The following is a 20,201-nucleotide window of genomic DNA, read 5'->3' on the forward strand; positions in this document are numbered from 1 at the left end:
ATTGTTTTTTTGTTTGGCTTTTGAGACATTAATGGATAGTTTTTTTGTATTACTTCCTATCTTCCTTAGGATCTGACCCTTTGTTTGGGAAACTCCAAATGCATTCCCATTTTAATCCTTCTAATTGCCTATTTAAAAAATCACAGAGGAGACTAAAAGGTCTATCTGACTTAGTAACTGTATTTCACTATAGGAAAAAAGTTGTTACATCATGTTTCTTTTGATACATCGTTGTCTGGTGTTTGTCCTCAGTGCCATTATCTGAATTTTGTACAGGGAAGCTTTACCTGAATTTTTAAAACTCTAACAAAACTTGAAGCCTAATTTGTTGCACATGCATCTGTTCTTCTCTGTTAACATGTGATTTGATCAGTATTACAGAAAACTTTATGATTAAGCTTTTGGCATTTGTGAAAGGTGACTTTTCTGTCTGGCAAACTGAAATTTTTTTTCTACCTGATATGGTCAATCAGGAATTAAATATCAGATTTTTCACAGTAGTATCTGAGGTATATAATCTGTGTCTTCACCATTAATAAATATCTCATATTTAGTATTAATCTTTTCTTTTGCATATTTTTGCTTTCTTTTAAAACTACTTTAAACAGGTTTTATGTTGACTTGGAACCTCTCAGATACTGGCATTTATATTCTTTATCAGTTAACAGATGATGCATATATTTTTTTCAGTCTAGTTTTTCACTTAAGGATTAGAATACCCACGTGTAGCCTTGGGACTTGTATGGAAGGAAGGGAGTATGTAGAAGATGGTACAGATAGTACACGTGCATCTGAAATATATTTTCTGTACCATTTGCCATGTTGCAAGCTGTTGTTGAGTAGTTGGTCAGCAGTGGGTAAATGAGTGAATGAATGGCTTTGATCTTTTTTTGGAGAGGTCATTGTTACAGGTAGAGAAAGTAGAATCATAAAATTGCTAACTGCATTTACCAATTAGGATGATGACTCATGAAAAAGTTTTAATGACATTCTCTCTGGGGATTTTTTTTTTTTTCTCTTGCCAGTAAAAGCTTCTTAGATGAAATCATTCCAGCTTTAGTTGTCATTACTATCATTATCATCATCTTCCAGTTATGTTCATAAAGCTTCTTTATTAGAAAAAAATGACTGATGATTGCTCTTTATAAATCTTTTTTGTCTCTTAGTTTCAAGAAAGAATATATTCTGATGTGAAATATAAGATAGCTTCTATTGCATTTTTTATTGATACTATTTTTGATTGATTAGTACGAAATGCCATAGTTTAGAAAAAAAATTGCTTCTTTGGAAAAACCTTGTTTCCACGATTGGAATTGTTTAAATTGTATTGCTTAGAAACTCGAGCCCTGCTATTGATTTTGTTAAAGTTATATTTGTGCAATGTGATAGGAAAAGTTGTGGTATGAATACTTTAATAGTCTGACAGAAGGATTTCATGTGTTTATAGTTCATCTATAGCCAGGTTTTAAATAAAATATGTATCTTTTACATGTTCTTAGTACATTTAGTAGTAAAATTACTCTGGCCATAGCTTAGTTTTTCTTTAACGATCAATAAGAAGTTGGTATCTTTCATAATCTTGAGGTTATTATTGTGAATGTCAGTAATGTCAGGGTTGTATATATTCAAGAGATAGGAGGTTGAAATGAGACACCATGGAAATTGTTTTAAAAAATTCCCTAATTGTAGCTTGGTTGAAATTATTAATAAGTTTGGGGGAGAAATAAGTTTGTGGAAAATATATATATGATTTGTGATTTTTCAGATTTGGATAAATCCTATTTTTGTACTGTTTTGTGCTATAATATACACTGCATTTATTCAATAACAAAGTTTTAGGAATTGTTATCTTAGTGTTATGTCTATATCGTATTTTTAGGATAACCATTAGCGTGGGACTAGAAGGTATAATCCACAATGACATATTTGAAGGGTAGAGAAGATATGTGTCTTGAAACCAGATGGCTTACAGAGGTCTGAACTAGGCTTGCTCTAGGGGTCCTGAGAAGCAGTCTTGACTTTACTTGTCTTCTACTTTCAGGCCCCAGTATGGCATGTTTCCTCTTTCACCTGCGTACTTGCCTTGGGGTCAGGAATGTTTGCCTTTGAGGTATTTAATGCCCTTTGTTTGATGGATAGCCTGACCTTTCCTATATTTCCAGACTTCAAAATGTGTTTATTTCTACAATTAGGGATTTCTTCCACTTATTTTGTCATAGGCCAGGATACTATCATAGAAGTTAAACATCAGAATGCTTATGATTCTACTTAGATTTTGTCATAAATTTTCATTTGTTTTGAAGAGATGGGAAAGATTATATTAAGTTAAATATCAAAATCTATAGTTATCCTTGAGCTTTTAACTTAGCATATGTTGCTAAATCTTAAAGATATACTAATGAGTTACTTAGAAAACTTTCTCTTCAATCTTATTTTTTAAACCATAAAACAACTCTTGGACATATTAGTTGTGAAATTGAAAAAAAAATTGACTGCCAAGTAGATATTAACTTAGAATCTTGTAAGGTAATGAATAATGGTCTTTGCTAAAGATGTCCACATCCTAATCCTTGGAATTTGTGAATATTTTATTTTACATGATGGGATGGGGTGGAAAATTAAGGTTGCTGAGTTTGGGATGAGGAGATTAGCCTGGATATCCCCGTGGGCCCGATACTCACAAGGGTTTTTTTTTTTTTTTTTTTAAGATTTTTTATTTATTTATTTGAGAGAGAGAGAATGAGAGATAGAGAGCATAAGAGGGAGGAGGGTCAGAGGGAGAAGCAGACTCCCTGCCGAGCAGGGAGCCTGATGCAGGACTCGATCCCGGGACTCCAGGATCATGACCTGAGCCGAAGGCAGTCGCTTAACCAACTGAGCCACCCAGGCGCCCCTCACAAGGGTTTTGTAAGTGAAAGAGGGAGGCAGGAGAGTCAGTGTCGAAAAATTTGAAGATGCTGGCTTTAAAGATGGAGGAAGGGGCCATGAGCCAAGAAGTGCATGTTGGAAAAGACAAGGAAATGGATTCATCTTGAGATCCTCCATAAGGAATGCAGGCCTGGCAACACCTTCATTTCGGCCCAGTGAGACACACTTTAGACTTCTGATGGCTAGAACTGTGACTGAATAAATTTATGTTGCATTAAGCCACTAAGAGTATGGTAGTTTGATATAGCAGCAATAGGAAATAATACACTATGCTTAATATTTTTTATAGTGTTTTCACATCCATTATGGCATTACATATTTATACAACAACTCTAACAAATGGCAACCATGCCATTTGTTAGATACGAAAAATGAGGCTCAGAGAGATTTGCCCCAGGCCACCAAGCTAGTTAGCACTAGGAACACTAGTACCTAGTATTAGAGTTGAATGTGGCACTGCTTTCTCTCTTCATTTTCTCTCAAAAACCTCAAATTGGGTAAAACTGACCCAGATTCTAGGATATATGCAGATATTGCTTGTATAATCCCCCCCCTGCTGTGGTCTGTGTGTTCATCCCTTCCTGTCTGGATTCCTGCAGTAACTTCCTTTCAGATTCCTGACTCATCGATCCTCCTCTAACCCATCCTCCTCACCATTGTCAGAGTGATCCTTAAAAAATGACAAAGATAGCACAAAATGGGAAATTATCTTTTTTTAAAAAAATCACCCTTAAAAAAATATCAAAGATCCTTTAGGGGCTCCTCATGGACTTATAAAAAAGCATACATTCTCTTGATGGGCATTGAGCAATGTATGGAATTGTTAAATCACTGTATTGTACACCTGAAACTAATGTGACACTGTCAGCTACACTAGAATTAAGAAAGAAAGAGAGAGAAGAAGAAGAAAGAACAGGGGAGGGGGAGGGAGGAAGGGAGGGAAGGAGGGAAGCAGGCATGCCCACAAGGCCCTTCTCTGCCTGGCTCCTGTCCAGCCTGTTCAACATCGTCTTTCTGTAGTCCCTCCTAACCACTCTTCACTCCAGACAGAATTATTTGTAGTTTCAAGTACGTTCTATTCTCTTCCTAGTACCTGTCAGACCCTTAGCCCAGGACACCCTTCTTCCATCTGGCTAGTTCTACCTATCCTTACAAATTGAGCTCTAGGATTAGCTCCTCAAAGAAGCCTTCCCTCCCACCCTGCTTCTGTAATCGTCTTTTCCTTTTGCTGATTAAATATCCCTCATATAAATTCACTACAGTGCACATATCACCGTACAGTAGCTACTGACTTGTTTTTCTCCTTCACTAGAATCCGTACTTGTGGCCATATGCCATGCGTTACTCAGTTTAGATCCTTAGGGCTCAACATGGTGCCTAGCAATGGGTTGGGGGCATCTCATTATAGCCTGGTGAGGGTGGACATCCGGGCTCCCCCTTGGCCTTTGCTCATGTAGGGGGCGGGGTGGGGGGCACAGTTTTTTTCTGTGGTGTTTGGCTGTTATCTCTGAAAGCTTTCCATCTTGCTAGGCTGCCTCTTTTCTTTCCTTTGGCTTATGTTGTTATTTTTGTTCTGTCCATGCCCATTGGCATTTCTAGGTTGTTGGCTTTTTTAGCTCCAAATCTGGGATATATGAGGCAAAAGGAAAACTAGGGAACTTACCACTTTGTCCTTCCTTTGTCTTCAGGTCCATAGCTGGTCTCCCTGTCAGTCTTCTTAGGTTTGATTTATAGATAATGTCCAGGATTTTTAGTTGTACTTAATGAGAGGAATGAAGATCAGTAACTCCACTTCCCAGAAGTGGAAACCTATGAATGTATTTTTAAAAGTCAAATAATATTCCATACTTACAACAACAAAGAGCTAGCTCTGCTGCACACCAGCTCCTTAGTACCACCCCTCAGAGACCAGCACTACCAGATCTTGATTCCTGTTCTGTCACCATTCACAACTGTGTTTTTAAATAAAAGGCTTACACTGCTATTTCTCAGAGTCTTTTCTTTCCTATTTATTTATTTATTTATTTATTTAAATTTTTATTTTAGATAGGCTCCATACCCAGTGTGGGGCTCAGACTCACAACCCTGAGATCAAGTGTTGGACTCTCTACCAACTGAGCCAGCCAGGCACTCCCGTTATTTTCCTTTTTATCTGTTCACTTTGTATCATGGAAGATAAAAATGTATGTATGTCTTACATAGCTGCCCTTTTCTACCTACGCTCCAAACATAAGTTTTAGTTAAATCAGTATTACATATTTATACTATTATAGGTAATTTTATTAGCATAGAGACATATAATACACAATGATTTTATTACCTTTTGTACAATTTTTTTCTAAAGATAATTGCTCAGAATTATTATTTTTTCCTATTTGCTTAGTTTTCTGTGTACCCATGATTGATTCTTCTTTCAATCACTGTGATGGTTGTAAACATCCTTTCAGTGTGGCCAAACAAATTAAACCATTTATCAGTTCCATCCTTTATAAAGAAACCCGTCCTGAAGCCCTCCATCTTCCTGTTGTAATCTGGGCTCATGCTTCCTGTGTTTGCTGCTCAGCATTACTCCAGGGACTCCTTTTCCTTTAATCACCACCTGGGAATTCCCTCTGCTGTTTTCTTGTGTCCTATCTCATAGTCCCTGGATTTCATATATTCCTTTTCTTGGTTTATAACTTCACTTGGTGATGCACATTCTTTATGAGTTTAGAATGGGTTTGGGGGTTATAAACTTTTTTAAAATGTTTGTTTACTTAAAATATTTTATTCCAACTTTAAACTTCATTGATGAATTACGACAGATTTCCAGGTTGGAAATCATTTTTCCAATTTATTTAAGACATTTTTCTTTTTTTAAAGATTTTATTTATTTATTTGACAGAGAGAGACACAGAGAGAGAGGGAACACAAGCAGGGGGAGTGGGAGACGGAGAAGCAGGCTTCCTGCGGAGCAGGGAGCCCGATGCGGGGCTCAATCCCAGGATCCTGGGATCATGACCTGAGCTGAAGGCAGAAGCTTAACGACTGAGCCACTCAGGCGCCCCAAGACATTTTTCTACTAACTTCTAGATTCCAATGTTGCTAATGAGAATTCCAGTGCAATTGTGGTTTTAATTCCTTGAATGTGATTTAGTCCCCACCGTCCTGTACCCCCAGAAGCACTTAGCATCTCTCTAATTCCCATTGTTGCATAGCTACAGGATGGTGTACCTCGATGTGGGTCTTTTAACATTCCTTTTCTTGAGTCATTGGTGTGTTCTGGAGTCTGGGATTTCATCCTTTGGTTCTGAATTTTTTGTTTTGTTTTTCTTGTATAGTTCTGTCTTCTCTCTTCTCTCTTCCCTTTTTCTAGAACATTTCTTGGTCTGCTCTCCCAATTTCTTTTCCCTCTTTTCTGGTACCATTTATTCTTTTTATTTATTTTTTTCTGAGAGATTTCCTTAACTTTTTCTTCAAGCCGACTATTGAACTTTTTATTTCTGCTGACATATTTTTAGTTTCTATAAGTTCTTATTCTCTTGATTGTTCCTTTATACAGCTCTCAGTTCTTGTTTTATATCAATAAGATATACAATGTTTATATTTGTTACCTGCTTTGCCTCTGATTTCCCCATATCAATTGATCACCATTTTTCATTTTCAAGGCTTTTTGGTGCCTTGAGTGAGTCTGGAAAGATGGGTAAGACGTAAGGCTACCTAAAAAAGAAGTTGTCGAGGTGTGCTGAGTAGTATGCAAGCCCCTTGGGGAGAGGCCCTGAGGCAGGAGGAAGCCCGGAGAGCCCTGGAACTGCCACAGGTTTGGTTTGGGATGAAGTAGAACTTAGCAGTGAAGGAGCCGAACTGATGGAGAAGGGCCAGGTCATGAAGGTTCTTGTGCATTTTGTTAAATACTTGAGTGTCTTAAGGTATACAATGTAAAATTGCAGGCATGATTTTGTATATAGAAGCCTGTGCTCTTTTTCCTAAGAAGGTGCTTATAGTTTATATATGATCCTGAAAGGATATTGTGATCCTCAAAAGTAACAACATCTGGGAAATCATTTGGACTGGTTGGCACACCCTGCTCACATTAATCCTTTCTTCTCATCCGAATTCTACCTAATTTTCAAAACATGGCTCAAATCTCACTTTACTTTTAAATTATTTATCAAACTGATCCTGAAACGGGCTCCTCTTCTAAACTTCTGTAGTGATTACTGTCTACATTATTCACTTTTCAGTTTGCCACATGCTGTCTTATCTAGCTTAGATATGTAACTTTTTGAATGTTTTCTTCTTTTTTTTTAAAGATTTTATTTATTTATCTGAGAGAGAGAATGGGAGAGGGAGAGAGAGCATGAGGGGGGGGAGGGTCAGAGGGAGAAGCAGACTCCCTGCTTAGTGGGGAGCCCTATGTGGGACTCGATCCCGGGACTCCAGAATCATGACCTGAGCCGAAGGCAGTTGCTTAACCAACTGAGCCACCAAGGCACCCTTGAATGTTTTCATCACAGAGATTAATAGCTTAAGTTAGAATCCCCAACTTTTATTTCCTAACAGTGACCCGAGACAAGTTAACTCACTTCAAGTTCCACATGTAAAGATGGAGATAATAAATATGATTATCTCCTAGGGCTGTTGGAGATTTTCCATGGGCAAGTGCAAATGAAGTGCTTGGCCTAATATTGGGTGTTATATAAGTGGTTAATAAATGTTTCTTGTGACTTGTCTCCTTGAGGAAGGGCCGAATCTTATTTTCTCCACTATTGCTAGTATAATGCCGAGCTCATATTGGAAGCAAAAATGAGGTATTTTCTGAATCGAAAGTAAGACAATGAAAGTAAACGAGAAGCTATGGTTCATTTGCACCCATATCTTTAAATACCATCTTCTGACTTTTGGTCAAATTCGTGTGTATAGAACCTTCCTTAGCAGCAGCTCTGTCTTATTGGCACTTTAATAGCATTCCTGAAGCACTTCTATGTACCAGGCAGCTGGTACCATCTTGTGATGTCACTAACTATCCATCCACACTTAACAGCTTCCCACTGACTGATGAGCTGAGTAGGAATCCTGGGCTTCTTTTCTTTCTATGTTAATTGTAGAATATCCGTATGTTAACTATTTGAGCATCATTGATTCACCTACCTTTGCCCCAGTCCCTTCTTGTAGAGCTGGATTAGTTACATCTCTCATCTTGTCATTGATTTTGTAGGATTTTGTAGTTGACGCGTCCCTCTTGGACTGCCATTTTTGCTCAGCTCACCAGTGATGTGGCCTTCAGGAAGCCTAGCAGTAAATCTGAAGATACAGTTCATGAAATCAAATGTCTTGTTTCACCAGTGTGTACCTCTTAGTTGTATTTTAAAGCTCATTCATGCCATAATTATATCGACCTGTAGAACATATTAACTTTTAATTTAATTTTGTTCAGGTAGCAACATTTATTATTGATTTCTCTGCTGTGAGTTAGGACATCATTTTAGTAATGACATAGGCTTTTGTTCCTGTGCTGACTTTTCTAAAGATCCTTACATTCTACTGCTTTTGTTTTTGTCATAGGTGTTCATCAGTTTCTTGCGGTTTGCCTCAAAGATTTTTAAGGCTACTCACAGTGTGTTTTGTTTTAGGATATTCCTGGGGAAATAAAAGTGGAATTGAAGGTTAAGGCTCCATGCTCCATTTCATTTTTGTGCAGAGCTGTATTTAAATAAAAAAAAGAGAGAAAGAAAAATCTGGGCTAATAATCCTGCAGTTGTACTTTAATAAGCATTTACTGAAACAAGTTGTATCATAAACTCAGATCTTAATACTTATTTTGATCACTGTATCAGTGTATAAATCAAACATTCTTTGGATTTTCAGAACAGTGTTTGACTTTCAGTGCATATACAGAGAAAGGAAGAATAGACAGAGCTGAACCCGGTTCAGATTACTTTCAAGGTATACTGGACATGCCAAAATCTCCTCCTGAGATCATTAACAGCAGTCTGCCTTCGTATTATACTTTGTAGTTTGTAAAGCACTTTCACCTGGAGTTTTTTACTGGTTCTGACAACAACTCTGTGTCTCGGTTGTTATTGCTACCTTCAGTTTATAGATGAAAAAATTGAGGGCAGGCAGGTTAAAGGACTCACTGAAAGTACTTAATTAACCAGCCATGGAAGACCTGGGTCTCAAACCTATGTGCATGACCACAAATTCTTCCCTCATTCTGCTATATTTCATTTCCATCTTAACTAAAAAAATTTCCATACACTTTTGTCCCAAATGCAAAAGAAATGAATTAACTTCCATTTATGGGTTTAAAAATATTAGAAATCAAGACCTTACCGATATTTCTCATGATTTTATGAGAATATTTATAGTTTGCTTGGGTAAGTTACTGCATTTTCTTTTGTGCAGAGATTTATGTTTACAGAACGCATAAAAGGGAAAAAAAAGTACCGCTGTGTATTACATTATAGGATCACCTGTTCCTTGTTTTCTTTATTGGCTATAAATAACAAATCTGTTGAAAACTTTATAATCGCATATAGAATCTAGTTTCTAATTGAATATAAACTGTGTGGTTTTGCTTGTGTCTACATAAAAATAAAAATGGTTTCCTCTCTGCTTTAACAATATTGTGAAATACATTTTACATTTTCTAGAAGCTTTATAAATGGGATTTTGAAGCTATCATTTTTTAGTTCAATTTTTCCATTGAGTTCAGAATCTGCTTAGAGTAACCCCCTCCCCTCTCTGGCCATAGTTATCAATAGTTATAAGAGTTGGGAAAACTTAAATCATAGCTATCAGATGTGAGGCCTGGAAAAATCAAACATTTCTGAGAACATGAAATTGCCTCTCATTTATTTATAGATGTAATGGTTTTAAAGCAGAACATTTTGAACATACAAAGATTAACCATTAACCCACTTACTTGTTTTTTTCCATGGGACTTTTCCAGGGCTAAGTCTCTAAAATGAAACCTGGGACTCCTTTCATGTGCTGGGTACCATCATAGATGCTGAATATAGTCTGGTAGATGAATGAGATGAGTCCCTGTCAAAGGGAATTCATAATCTAGATCGCCATTGAGTAAATGGGCAGGTAATGTAAACTGACATAACAACCGAAATAAACAGGGTACAATGGGAGAGAATAAAAGAGAAGACCTAATGTAGATTGGTGAGACTTGGCAGGTTTCATAGAGGAAGTAGCTTTAAAACAGAAGGAGTGGGAGTTTAGAGTAAAGACTTTCAAGACAGTGGTCATTCCGTGTTGCTGAAACAGGATATATCTGAGTAATTTTTTGAAGGGAGGCAGTATGCTCAGGTTGTGAGCATGAAGGACAGAGAGCTGCATAATGCATAGAAAAATACAGACTGCAGTGGATCTGTGGTTTGCCCGCTGTATTAATTTCTTAGGGCTGCTGACACAGAGTACCACAAACTTGATTGCTTTTAAAACAACAGAAATTTATGCCTTCACAGTTCTGGTGGCCACCTCTGAAGGAAATGTGTTGACTTGGCCCCACTCCTCCAGAGATGCTAGGGGAGAAGGGGTTCCCTGCCTCTTAGAGCTTTGGGTGGCTACTGGCATTTCTTGGCATCTTGGCTTGTGGCTGTGGCTGTTCCTCACACTCCCCTTTCCCACTGTGTGTCTAATCTCCCTCTGCCTCCGTCTTCTAAAGATTTATATGAGGGCATGTAGGGACTACGTAAACAACCCAGCATCATGTATTCATTTCAAGATCCTTATCTTAATGGCCTCAGCAGAGACCCTTTTTCTAAGTAAGATGGTGACATTCAGAGATTCCCCAGGACTTAATGTGGATATCTTTTGGGGACCGTTTTCTAGCCTACCACACCTACACAGCATTCATTTTCACTCTTACCCTTTGATTTTATTAAAATATCTATCCCTTTCAGAAAACAATAAAATAAAATACCTATCCCTTTCTCCACGCAGGTCATGTATCTACACTTCTAACCCCTGGGCCTGAGGATAATTCTCCTCTCCTCTCCCATGCCAGGAGTAGGCTCCTAGGCATGTCAGATCAATGTAGCACCAGGAGAGGACTCCTCTGGGCTTCTGGAAAAGTTTCTCCTCATTCTCTGGGAGATTCCCAAAGGCAGTTAGTTCTCTGTCTTTTCTTCTGGCTACGGTCTTGTGAAGGCGTAAAGCTAGAACTCTTACAGTCATCTTGCTGCCATCTGAAGGGCAAATATAAAGGAGAATAAAGCCTAGAGAATCACAATAAATCCGAGCCAGAGCCAGATTAAGGCAACCCTGCAGCCCACTCAATCTCTGCATTTTCAATCAGAGGAGTCAGTGCATTTTGTTAGCACTTAAGGTGGTTTAAGTTGGGGTTTCTGCAACTTGTAGCTCAAAACATCTTTTGGATAGGCCATGGTAAGGAGTGTGGATTTTATTTGATATATAGTGGGGAGTCATTGATTTAGGTTTCAGAACCTCACTTTGGATACCATTGGGATAATTGATTAGAGAGACAAGAGGTGGAATTAGAGAAGTCATTGAAGCCATGTAGTAGTTCAGTGAGTGTGGACCGTGGTTTAAACTAGGGTGGTAGAAGTAGAAATGAAATGGATATACAGATTTGAAATATATACTGGAGAAAAAATATAAATATATACTGGAAGATTTCTCATTAAAGTTGATAGATTGAGACAGACATCTGATTTGGCTTCCACCATCATTAAAATAATAGTAAAGGACTTGTTTTTAAAAGGCATAGACATGTGGGGAAAACTGAGAGACCAAACAACAGCAACAAAATACTACAAACTAGAAAGGGCTGGGACAATTGGTAAATGCCTTATCAGATCCAAGAAAACAGAATCATAAAGAAACAGTTAAGAAAGCTATTAACCAACCCAGTTTACACAGTAGAATTATCAAAAACTCAGAAATTAGGTCTACTTGTTACTTCCAGAAGAGGGAAAGAAGCCAGGTACTGGAGGATAAGGAGGATTGGTCAGAAGTACTTAGAACCCTGGATCCCCTCTCCTACCTCGAATAGCAAGGCCACAACTGGAAAAAGACTGGGTATTTATTTTTTGGAAATATTTTTTAAAAAGGTATTTAATTGGAGAAATTACACAGAGTTGAGGGTAAAGGTACTATATTTTTTAAAAGTGGGGACTAAGTGAACATATGTGTACAGTTGTTGATACTTTCCCAACTTTCTCCCTCTAACTGGCTGCAGACACTGGAAGCAAAACCTTTAACTCTCAGCAGACAGGAAGTCTTTTCTGGGAAAATTGAATTTCCCAAGAGGAAAAACATGAACATACTGATATCAAAGGTTCTCTAAAGGAAACAAAGCATCCAGATCACCCTACACTGCAGCTTAACACTCACTAAGTCCTACCAACAAACCAACAACTTTCACATAGCTTTCAGTCCTTGGTTTTACAGTGCAGGATTAGCTGATTTTTGAGGAAAGCATCTAATATGAGGGTTAGATCTTGGAAACAATTTGGTGGAACCAGAGAGCAAGCAGAGATGCAAGACTTAAATATATATATTTAATTTATATATTTATATGTATTTATGTATTTATATATAAAATATATTTATTATATATATTTATATATTATAAATTTATATATTTAAATATATAAGTACATATTCTATATGTATGTATATATATGAATATTTACACAGATGTAAATATTCTCAGGAAGATAAGAGCATGTTTTGCAACCATGACAAAAGAAAATGGTGCTTTAAAATCAAATTTTCAGAGAATAAAAAGTACTGTTTTGAAATTTAGAATATGATAGTGAAAACATAAATGAAGGTTTGGAAGCTCAGGTAGGAAAATCTTCCAGTAAGTAGAGAAAACAGAAAATATGAGAGCAAAGAAAGAAAACTAGATGGCCAATTTGGGAAACCTAACATATTGAATAATATACAAGTTACCAAAAGAGAGAACCAGAGAAAATAAGAAGAAATCATTGAAGATACAATTTAAGGAATTTCCTAAAAGTGTCTTTAGATTGAAAGCCTACCAAGTGCCCTGTACTTAGATGAAAATAGACTTATATTAAGGCTATGACTGAAATTTCAGAATACTGGGATAAAGAAAAGATCTTATATGTTTCCAGAGAGAAGAGGAAAAAAATATAGTTCACAAGCAAAATATCAGGAATACAAATATTTCAGATTTTTTAAAAGCAAAACAGTGGAAGAATTGAAGACAATGGAACCTTCCCAAATATTTTTCAGGATATTTATTTCCAACTCAGAATTTGGTGCCTAATTAAACTATCAATCAAGTGTAAAGGTAAGTGAAGATACTTATAGGCATATTAAGTCTCAAAATGCACCACCCCTGTACCCTCTCTCGGGACACTACTAGATGATATTCTCCAGCCAAAGGAGCTAGCAAACCAAGAAAGAAGACCTGAGATCCTGGGAACAGAAGAAAGACACGTGAGAGATGATGCTGAAGGAGATTTCAGGATACCTGCTGTGCGCTAAGTCTGGAGAGCAACCATTCTAGATTGGAGTAGGTTAGAAGATTCCAGGAAAGGTGCTTAAGGAACATGAAATTAATAGAATAGAGAGTATGTATGGACATCTTCAGAGCAAAGTAAGACAACTGATGAAGAGTTTGGGGGTGAATTTTTATTAAGTGCATAAAAAATTAAGCCAGTGAATAAAGTGACAATTATTAGTTAACAGGAAAAATGGGTAGAAAAGGAAAAAATACATAGTAATCTACATGGCTTGGCTGTGCATAGTATTTATGTAGTTATAATAATATAGACACTGAGTAATGATTTACCCAAAATTATGGATGGGAAGTGTGTGTGTGTGTGTGTGTGAGAGAGAGAGAGAGAGAGAGAGAGAGCACGTGCAAAAGTAAGTGAGCAGATGAGTACAGGTCAAAGAAAGCCAAATCAAAAACTTCCATAGTGGAAAATCAATATTTTTTAAAAGTACATTATTTAGAATAATGCAGGTAAATACACAAAGAATCTACTAGAAGTTTCAAATGGAAATGATATTGGAAGTGGGTAGGGTACCACCAACTTTAGGATAAATGCTATAAACCTGACAGTATGTGCCTGAAAAACTTTAATAAAAATAAAAACTGGAAAAAATATGTTAGAGGGAGAATCCATAGGATTTAGGTATGGATTCAATGTGAGGGATGAGGGAAAAGTAGACATCTAACAGTACTCTAGGTTTCTGGTCATTAACAACCAACCAGGTAAATAGAAGTGCCATTTATAGATTCAGGGAGGACTGGATGGGGGACAGACTGAGGGAAAGGTAGGGGGAAGGTATACCTTTCAGGTATATGGAGTTTTATGATGATTGCAAGATGACTATAAGATGGAAATGCAAAGCAAGGCAGTTGGTTTTACCAGTCTGAATCTCAAAGGAGAGAACCTGCCTGCAGATAAATTTAGCCCTTATCAGCATATAGAGGTTTATTAAAAGCTATGAGAAAACAAGTCCCAGGTAGAAAGAGAGGAGGACCTAGGACTGGGGCCTACAGGGCATCCACATTGGGTGGAGCAGAGCACAAAAAGAATCAGAAGACTGAGAGGTAGGAGAAAAATTAGAAAGTACTGTCATGAGAGTGAAGAGGGTATTTCAGAAAGAAGGGAACTGTCAATCTTGCTGTGTGTTACTCAGAGGTCTAATTAGGGGAGAACTGAAAAGTGTCCCAAGTAATAAGCTTTTCATGTTGTCAGTATATAACTAGGGTACAAGATAATTTGGTACTATTGTTATAAATTTGCTGAAGATACTCTGAAATCTTAATGTGCCTGGTGGTCAATAGTATTCATTACCCATGAACAGCTTGATTTTTTGAGTTAATGCTGTGCAATGGTATAGATAACCTAAAATAATAATTTTAAATTGTATCCTCTTTTAAAATACTTTGTTAACATGTTTGGATATAATTTTGGGTGGCTTTACTTAAGACAGATGAACCTTTTGATTGCTCTTTCCCAAGCAAGTATGGAAGGATGTTACTTCGTTTTTACCACAACCATTTTTTGTTTCATAATTTGCCCCTTTCTTGGATTTCCATCTCTCAGTTCTCTGTCAAAATGCTATTTTCGGAGGCGCCTGGGTGGCTCAGTCGTTAAGCGTCTGCCTTTGGCTCAGGTCATGATCCCAGGGTCCTGGGATCGAGCCCCGCATCGGGCTCCCTGCTTGGCAGGAAGCCTGCTTCTCCCTCTCACACTCCCCCTGCTTGTGTTCCCTCTCTCGCCGTGTCTCTCTCTGTCAAATAAATAAATAAAATCTTTAAAAAAAAATGCTATTTGCATTCCCCCTTAGTTCTACACTTTAATTCTTTAGTTCTGCACTTTAGTTCAGAAGCTTTTAGAAACAGACAGCAGAAGAATATGGCATTGAGATGTCTACAGTTCATGTTCATACAGGGAAGTCTTTTTTTTTTTTTAAAGTTTTACTTATTTTAGAGAGAGAGAGGGGCACAGGTGGGGGTGGGGGGCAGAGGGAGAGGGAGAGAGAAACCCAGCAGACTCCACGCTGAGCCCGATGCGGGCTTGATACTGGGACCCTGAGATCATGACCTGAGCCGAAACCAGGAGTTGGATGCTTAACTGACTATACCACCCAGGCACCCCTCATACAGTGAAGGCTTAACACTTTCAAACAAACACTATTTTACCCTAATGAAGAAACACCTGTGACTGTTTTGAGATGACATGATAGCTATTTGAAATTATTTGGGGTGTCTGGGAATCAGAATTTTAGGCAGCAGTCATCCAATAGGAATGTTGCCTGGAAAAGAATAGGGATTCTTTGGAGGTTGCAAGGAATGGAAACTCCTTTAGATCAACTTAAGAAAAAGGTTATCATAAGAATAAATGCAGGGGCGCCTGGGTGGCTCAGTTGGTTAAGCGACTGCCTTCGGCTCCGGAGTTCCGGGATTGAGTCCCGCATTGGGCTCCCTGCTTGGCAGGGAGTCTGCTTCTCCCTCTGCCCCTCCCCCCTCTCATGTGCTCTCTCTCTCTCTCTCTGTCAAATAATAAATAAAATCTTTAAAAAAAAAAAAAAAAAGAATAAATGCAGACCGGGGTGTCTGGGTGGCTCAGTTGTTAAGCGTCTGCCTTCGGCTCAGGTCATGATCTCAGGGTCCTGGGATCGAGCCCTACATCGGGCTCCCTGCTCGGCGGGAAGCCTGCTTCTCCCTCCCCCGCACCCCCTGCTTGTGTTCCCTCTCTTGCTGTGCCTCTCTCTGTCAAATAAATAAATAAATAAAATCTTTAAAAAAAGAAAAAAGAATAAATGCAGACCGGCTTGGCAAGCTGGCCATATATGGGTGTTAATCCACTCATCAGCTTCTCTAGCTTCCTTGTAATTTTGGTTTACTGTTTATTTCTTATCTGTATCACGACCTTTCAATCCCCTCATGCTAACAACTAAGTTAGGGGCCTAGCATAGTCTCTAGTATATTATAGTCTAGTGAATTAAATAATTCTAATTCTAATATAGTCTAATTGGATTCAATAAATGAATTAATGAGTGAGTAGCTAATGTTCCCTCTGTTAAAAGTGCATGTCAAGATCATCATGCCAGAATCACCAAACATGTTCAAATAAGCCTCTTATATGAAGATTAGTATTTTTACATAAAATTTACTTTTAAAAAAAGGTAAATCCTGGTAAAATTAATCTGATAGTAAAATGTATGTACTGACATTATATCATATGATAATTCCGGATTGCTTTTATAAAGCTAAACAGACATTTCCTTCCCTTTACTTTGCTTTTTTTCAAATGCCCATGATCTGTCCACATCAATGTAGTTAGATTTCCCAAATATGGTGTGCTACTCTCTCTCCTACAGCACATGAATGCTTACTCCCATATACATTAAAACCTTACTACTTGAAATGTGGTCCAGGGACCAGCCATGTTGACATCATATGGGAGCTTGTTAGAAATGCAAAATCTCAGACCCCATCCCAGATATACAGAGTCTGATTTTGCATTTTAACAAGATTCCCAGGTAGTTCAGATACACATTAAAGTTTGAGGAACATTGTATTGAAAGACAAATTTTGATTCTGATGCCCCCCTAATTACGACTTACATTTATTGAGTTCTTGCTGAGTGCTTTGCATGGATCAGTTCACTTAATCCATATAACAACCCCAAAAAGTATTCTTTATCATCCTTCTTTCACAGACGGAGAAATTGACACATAAAGAGGTAACGAGCACAGCTAGGCAGACCTTGGCTCTGACCCAGGCAGTCCTACTCAAGAGGCTCCCTTCCCAAAGCTATGGTGTCCTTACCATCAGCTCCTAGGAGCCCAACGCTTTGTGTTCCGCTGGTGTGGGTGTCTGTCTTTTAAGCTCAGAGAATCTCTTTCTTCCCGAAACCCTAACTATGGAAACCTCTGAGAAGAATATTCCCCTTCTCTTGGCCCTGGTTACGGGAGGGTTTAGAGCCACATGCTTGGATTGTGTGCCTTTGCTTGTCAGCCCTGAGTGGCATGGGCCACTGGGGAAAACTCAGAATGGGGAGAGAGAGAGAGGGACATGACGAATGCAGTCTGGATTCTGAGATTTGGTATTCCCTTGGGAAGTAAAAGTTACACTGTCAGGATCAAGGGAAAGGTGAGAGAGGAGAGACCCTGAGCCCTTTAGGTCTAGACACCCTAAACAACGAAAATAGGTGAGTCTTCAGTAACAGCTTAGGATATCATGTGAGTTTAGATATAAGGAAAGGATCTCCATCTCAAAAAAAAAAAAATTTTTTTTTCTTCATTTACTCGGGTTTTATTTTTTTTTCATTTACTTAGGTTTTTAAAGCAGCTTTATTGCATGATAAAATACACTGCACATACTTAAACAATTTGATCAGTTTTCATCTCCATTTTGTCTGAAAGTGTTTTCATGGGAGGCAAACACTCTTATACTACAGAATGCAAAGAAGAAACTATGTGGGAGAGTTTATACCACTATGATTGAGATTTTGGCCAAATGATATTGATCTTTTTAAAATTAAAGTATAATTGGCATACAATATTATATTAGTTTCAGGTATACAATATAGTAATTTGATATTATTGGAAGGTGGGGATTTTCCCCAAACTAAGAAGGCACTTTAAGACTGAAAAAAACAGCAACTCCATACAGTGTACTTTAATTCATGGTAGCTTACTGACAGTGAAGATCGGACAGAGCGCGACCTGGCCAGCTGCGCATCTGTTCTCCGCAAAATCTAGACCTTATTGTACAGACTTGATAGAGTGAGGGGATGTGCAGGAGAGCATTGTAGTGAGATCATAATGCTCACATGCACTTCACGGGGTCTGCATGCACCTAACTGAGAGCTTGCATTTAACAGACCTGTGCATCAAGAGGGGGAAAGACTATGTGATCTCTACAGATTCTTGGGAGGCCAAAGCAAGCCTCCCCCTGTATTCTGGTCATGGCAGGCATTTCTAAGGCATGTATATTAATCTCCAAGGGGCCTGGAACACATAGCCCCAAGAGGGGTCATCGAATGATCATGAACAAGATGGAGGCCAAATATGGAGTCGGTGTTGTCAGCATTCCTATAGTTATTTATATACATTATAAAATGATCACCATGATAAGTCTCAACACCATCTGTCACCATATATAGTTTTTTTTATTATGTTATGTCACCATACAATACCTCATTAGTTTGTTTTTTTTTTTTATGTTATGTTAGTCACCATACATTACATCATTAGTTTTTGACGTAGTGTTCCACGATTCATTGTTTTCGTGTAACACCCAGTGCTCCATGCAATACGTGCCCTCCTTAATACCCATCACCGGGCTAACCCATCCCCCCACCCCCCTCCCCTCTAAAACCCTCAATTTGATTCCCAGAGTCCATAGTCTCTCATGGTTTATCTCCCCCTCTGATTTTCCCTTCATTTTTCCCTTCCTTCTCCTAATGTCCTCCATGCTATTCCTTTCACTTATTTGTGGAACATCATTAGTTTTTGATATAGTGTTCCCTGATTCATTGTTTGCATATAACACCCAGTGCTCCATGTATAGTTTTAACAATATCACTGAGTTTATTCCCTGTGCTGCACATTACATCACCATATCTTATTTAATTTTAAAACCAGAAGATTGTACCTCTTAATCCCCTTACCTGTTTCATCCATCCCCTCCATCCCTCTCCCTCCTGGCAACCATTAGTTTGTTCTCTGTGTCTTTGAGTCTGTTTCTGTTTTGTTTTGTCTCTTTGTTTGGCTTTTTAGATTCTACATCAGTGCAAGTTAAACATATAGTATTTGTGTTTCTCTGTCTTACTTATTTTACATATCATGATACCCTTAGGTCTACCATGTTGCAAATGGCAAGATTTCATTCTTTTTTAAGGCTGGGTAATATTCCATATATTTACCACATTTTTTTTCATCTGTTGATGGACACTTAGGTTGCTTCCATACCTTGGCTATTGTAAATAATGCTGCAATAAACATAATGGTGCATATATCTTTAAACATTATTATATTTGTTTTCCTTGAATAAATATCCAGGAGTGGTATTGCTGGATTATATGGTAGCTCTATGTCTAATTTTTTAAGGAAACCTCATAGTGTTTACCATAGTGGCTACATCAATTTATATTCCTACCAGCTGTGCAGGATGGTTCCCTTTTCTCATATCCCTGCCAGCATTTGTTACTTCTTGTCTTTTTGATACTAGCCATTCTGACAAGTTTGAGGTGATATTGCATTGTGGTTTTGATTTGCATTTTGCCAATGATTAGTGATGTTGAGCATCTGTTTTATGTGCCTGTTGGCCACCTATATGCCATCTTGTTAACTTGACCCTTCTGTCATTATGTAATATAGCCTGCTTTGTCTTTTGTTACAGTTTTTATTGTAAAGTCCATTTTGTTATTATATAAGTGTTGCTACCTCAACTTTCTTTTGGCTTCTTTCTTTAGGCATGGAATATCTGTTTTCCTCTCTTTCAGTCTGTATGTATCTTTAGATCTGAAGTGAGTCTCTTATAGGCAGCGTATAGATGGGTCTTGTCTTTTAATTCATTCAGCCTTCCTATATTTTGTGGTTTTTTTTTTTTTAAGATTTTTATTTATTTGACAGAGAGAGACACAGTGAGAGAGGGAACACAAGCAGGGGGAGTGGGAGAGGGAGAGGGAGAAGCAGGTCTCCCACAGAGCAGGGAGCCCGACGCAGGGCTCAATCCCAGGAGGATCACTACCCAAGCCAAAGGCAGATGCTCAATGACTGAGCCACCCAGGCGCCCCAGCCTTCCTATATTT

The 20,201-nt window shown here is 38.0% G+C and overlaps 1 protein-coding gene across 2 annotated transcripts in view; it reads left to right on the forward strand.

The window, feature by feature from the left end:
* Positions 1–20,201, forward strand: part of MEI4 (meiotic double-stranded break formation protein 4) — a 238,150-nt gene that overhangs the window by 66,329 nt on the left and 151,620 nt on the right. The gene's annotated exons all lie outside the window — the stretch shown is intronic.

This window comes from Mirounga angustirostris, unplaced genomic scaffold (genome assembly GCF_029215605.1).
Source record: "Mirounga angustirostris isolate CCGP_5_RB_7025 unplaced genomic scaffold, mMirAng1.0.hap1 SCAF_8, whole genome shotgun sequence".
In the NCBI taxonomy this organism is placed as follows: domain Eukaryota; kingdom Metazoa; phylum Chordata; class Mammalia; order Carnivora; family Phocidae; genus Mirounga; species Mirounga angustirostris.